This window comes from Dromiciops gliroides, chromosome 3 (genome assembly GCF_019393635.1).
Source record: "Dromiciops gliroides isolate mDroGli1 chromosome 3, mDroGli1.pri, whole genome shotgun sequence".
NCBI classification, from domain to species: Eukaryota; Metazoa; Chordata; class Mammalia; order Microbiotheria; family Microbiotheriidae; genus Dromiciops; species Dromiciops gliroides.
The window spans coordinates 152,695,622-152,700,476 of record NC_057863.1 but is presented as its reverse complement, the minus strand read 5'-3'; positions in this window follow the sequence as shown (position 1 = coordinate 152,700,476).

The following is a 4,855-nucleotide window of genomic DNA, read 5'->3' as shown; positions in this document are numbered from 1 at the left end:
GGGGACTTTGGACAACTTATTCTGGGTATGATCAAGAGAAGGCAAAAGCTATTTTGTTTCTTCTTCATTTCACATTATGTGAGATAAGTACTTTTTCAAAGGAAAGTGCCCAATGGAATTTTTTCCAGGGAAGTTCTAGGTGCCACCCATTATTTAGTGCACATTGAATAACACATTCTATAGATCCCAACTGATTACCAATCTGTTAAAAGGATGCTCTGTTATTTTATTTTTTTAAAAAACAAACCAACCCCAAACTCTGGAATCTGAAAACCTTGTTTTCCTCTAATTCACATAAAAAAATTAAACAAGGAGCCTATAAGGATTAATAACTTTGTTATATAATTAATATAGAGAGTCAATGTGGTATAGAGCAAAGGATCAATCCTCTCCTAAACATCAGAAGACCAGAGTTGATGTCCAGGTATAGTGTGATTCTGTCCAGGTCACTTAACAACTCTGAAATGCCAATTCTTCAAATATATCAAATCTGGATAATAATATCTATACTATCTACCTTTCAAGGGTGTTAGGAGGAAAGCTTTTTTTTGACCTTTAAATGACTATATAAATGTGAGTTCTTATTAAGTCATAAAGCATTTATTAAGTACCTACTATGTGCCAAACAGGGCAGGTAGGTGGCACAATGAATAGAGCACGGGGCCTAGAGTCAGGAAGACTCATCTTCCTGAGTTGAAATCCAGCCCCAGACACTTAATAGATGTGTGACTCTAAGCAAGTCACTTAACCCTGTTTGCCTCAGTTTCCTCATCTGCCAAATGATCTGGAGAAGAAAATGGCAAACCACTCCAGTATCTTTGCCAAGAAACCCCAAAATGGGGTTATAAAGAACTAGACACCACTGGAAAATAACTGAACAACAAAATGTGACAAACACTGTACTCAACACTGAAAACAGTTAAAAAATAAAAACAAAAATAAATCCCAACACACAAACCCCAAAACAAAACAAAAAACAGCATCTGTTCTCAAGGAGCTCAAAGTCTAATGAGAGAGACAACATAATAACAGTTATGTGCAAAGAACATATATTGAAGATAAATTGAAGATAATCTTAAAGGGAAGGCACTAACATTAAGAATGATTGGGGAGGGGGCCAGCTAGGTGGTGCAGTGGATAGAGCACCGACCCTGGAGTCAGGAGTACCTGAGTTCAAATCTGGCTTCAGACACTTAACACTTACTAGCTGTGTGACCCTGGGCAAGTCACTTAACCCCAATAGCCTCATTGACCAGGGGGAAAGAGAAAAAAAAAGTGATTGGGGGAAAGGCTTATTAGAGTTGTTAATGACAATATTAAGATTCCAGTTAGCCCTATCACTAGTGGGAGGAAATTAGCATTCAAGGGCCCATCATGTGCCAGGCACTTTGCAAATATGATTTCATTTGATTCTCACAACAGTCCTGTGAGGTAGGTGCTATCATTATCCTTATTTTAAGGAAGAAAAATCAAAGAGAGGTTAAGTGACTTGTCCAGGGTCATATAGCTAGTCAATGTCTGAGGCTCAGTCTGAATGAAGACCTTCTTCACTCCAACCCCAGCACTCTATAGACTGGGATGCCTAGTTGCCTGTAGAGAAATTTAGTTCACTGATTTTGTTCAACAGTAAGATTGGTCCCTCTCACAGACTTACTGTAGATGACTAAGGTGGTTATCTCATGATGATTATACCATGATGATTATGGAAAAAAAATCTAGTTTTAGCTTGAAAAATTCAGACATCCTAATTTCTTTGGACCATTAGGTATGTATAGACAGAATAAAAAACTAAGAACAGTATTTTATCTCCTTATCATCATTGCATTTCAATGATTTCTTAGAGAAATAAACTAATTCATAAAATGAACATTTGAGCCTCTTCTTCCCTTCGATGCATGAAGGTTCTAACAACATTCAGGAGAGCTGGGTTTAGGCTTTCATGGCCCTCCCCTCTCTGAGGTAAGCAGAGCAAGTATTGTTATCTGCATTTCACAGATGAGGAAAATAAGGCACAGAGATGTCAAGTGATTGGCCTAAGGTTGAACTGTAGATAAATGGCCAACCTTGCTTTGCCCTATATCTCACACTCACTTGTCTATGTCTTAGTTGTACCATAGCCATGGAGATTGTTGTTGTTTGTCTTTCATTCTCCAAGATGACCATGACATCAGGGTGATGTCATAACTTCCATTGAATTGGATTTTTAAGTGAGGGAGGGCTGTGCAAGGCCACCAACCTCACTCTCTCTTCTAGAGCCATCTAGGTCCAGTGGCAATATATAGATCAGGATAACTGGAGATAGCCCTGGATGTTTAAGTCAATCAGAGTCAAGTAACTTGCCCAGGGTCATACAGCTAATAAGTGTCTGAGGTGAGATTTGAACTCAGGTTCTCTTGACTCCAGGGCCAACACTTTATCCACTGAACCACCTAGCTACCCCAGCCATGGAGATAGACTCAAACAGGAGCAATATTTTGTTCCTTTCTGTGATGTTTTCTTTCCAGATACTTCCTCCATTAGAGATTGTATCTAATCTCACAGCTTCAGCCATCAAGTATGTAGGATGTCTCCTAAATATGTCTACCTCTTCAGCTGCCTGCTGGATGTTTTATCATGGCTATATTGCTGTCATGTCATTTTTTTTCTTGCAAGGCAATGAAGGGTAAGTGACTTGCCCAGGGTCACACAGCTATTAAGTGTCAAGTGTCTGAGGACAGATTTGAACTCAGGTCCTCCTGAATCCAGGGTTGGTGCTTTATCCACTGCACCACCTAGCTGCCCCCCTATCATGTCATTCTTTTTTTTTTTTAATAAAAGACATTTTAATGGTGGAGGAAGGTGAGGGAGGGAAGAAAAAAATTGTTAAAAATCTCAGATTTATTCTTTTTTATGGTTTACATGGCTTTGTGTATGTTATCTTTTTTTCTGATAAACATATTTTATTTTTTTCCAGTTACATGTGAAAATAGTTCTCAACATTTGTTTATACAAGCTTTCCAATTTCAGATTTTTCTCCCTCCCTCCCTTCCCTCCCCTCGACAGCAGGTAATCTGATATAGGTTTTATATATATATATATACACACACACACATAATAACATTAAACATATTTCTGCATTAGTCATGTTATAAGAGAAGAATCAGAGCAATGAGGAAAACCTCAAAATAGAAAAACAGCAGCACCAAAAGCAAAAGAAATAGTATGGTTCAATCAGCATCTCTACTCCACAGTTCTTTTTTTTTTTCTGGATTTGGAGATCCCCTTCCATCATTGTCATGCCGTTCTTAACCAATTTGCCCTAGAACCCATCATCTTCACTTCCAAACTAGTTTTTCCTTTGGATTTTCCCATTTTTTATTAACAATTACATTATTCTTTCAGTTACTCAGGTTTGAAATGAGTCAACTTAGACTTATTTGTCTTCCTCGCTCCATTTTCCACCTAATTGAGTTATTTGTTGTCTTCCTTCAGAGTTCCTCTCACATCTCTCTTTTCTTTTTCGTTCCAAGTTCAGGTCCTTAACACCTTACATCTAGTCTACTCCAATAGCCTCCTAACTGGTTCCCTTGCTCTGTCTTTTTCCTCCCCTCACCACCTTATCCTCCACACTGCTACCAGTTTAGTATTTGTAAAAGATTGCCTTAATCAGGTCACTTTTCTGCTCAAAAAAATCTTCCGTGCTGCCATATTGCATCTAAGATAAAATTCAAACTCTTTAGTCCAGCATTCAAGATCTTCTATAACCTGGCCCCAATCTTCCTTTCTAGTATCCTTCCAAGGGCCCCCTTATGTGAATCTTCTAGCTCTAGCTAAGCAAGTTCCCCGGCTTTCCTCTCTCCATGCTTTTGTTTCATGTTCCGCATCTGGGAGACCCTTACTTCCAATGACTGAAGTCCTACCAGTCCTTCGAGACCCGGTTAAAATCTTACCTCTTCTGTGATGCTTTTCTTTACTATACTGCCCATAGTGGAATCTCCTGCCTTTGGAGGCCTGTTCTACTTGTCATCCATATCCTTCTTCACTTGTTACAAACTGTATACTGTCTTGCATACTTAGTTAAGATATGCTTTTTGTCTTGTTTGTGAGGAGTTTGATGTAGAGTGGAATGAGCAGAACAATTTATAATTTTCATTTCCCACCAACCTGGACTTCATCCTGCTGCTCCAGAACCTCATCATCCTAAAAGATCACATTAACCCTGAAATTCACAGTTCCTCGGTCCTACCTGCCTCTTGGGTCCATCCCTCTCTCTGGTATGACTGAGTGCAGGATGGATAGTTCCTCTCACATCCTGAATTTAATGTGGACATCCAAGGCAGACATCTCTTTATTTCCCACCCAGCTACACTCCTCTGGAATGCATCATGCCCCTGCATGAGGTAACTCTCCCCAGCACACCCCATTTTTCAGCTTTTTGTATATTATCTTATAATCTCCTTGAGGGCAGGTCGGACTGTCTTTTACCTTTTTTTGGTTTTTAAAAAATGTCCCCAGTACTTAGCATATTGCCTGGAACAAAATAGGTGCAAAAAAGAACTGTTTATTGACTATCGATAATAATTATCATGAAGGTGCAGCTAGGTGGCACAGTGGATAGAGCACAAGCCCTGAAGGCAGGAGGAGCCGAGTTCAAATCCAGCTTCAGACACTTGACACTTACTAGCTGTGTGACCCTGAGCAAGTCACTTAACCCTGATTGCCTCTCAAAACAAAAAAACATTGACATATTATAAAAGTTAACAATTTTAAAAGACTTAAGTACTTTGATTAAATAATAAACCATGATTGAGAGGACTGATGAAAAAGAATGCTACCCACTTCATGATGGAGAACTGATGAAACAATATGAAAGTGT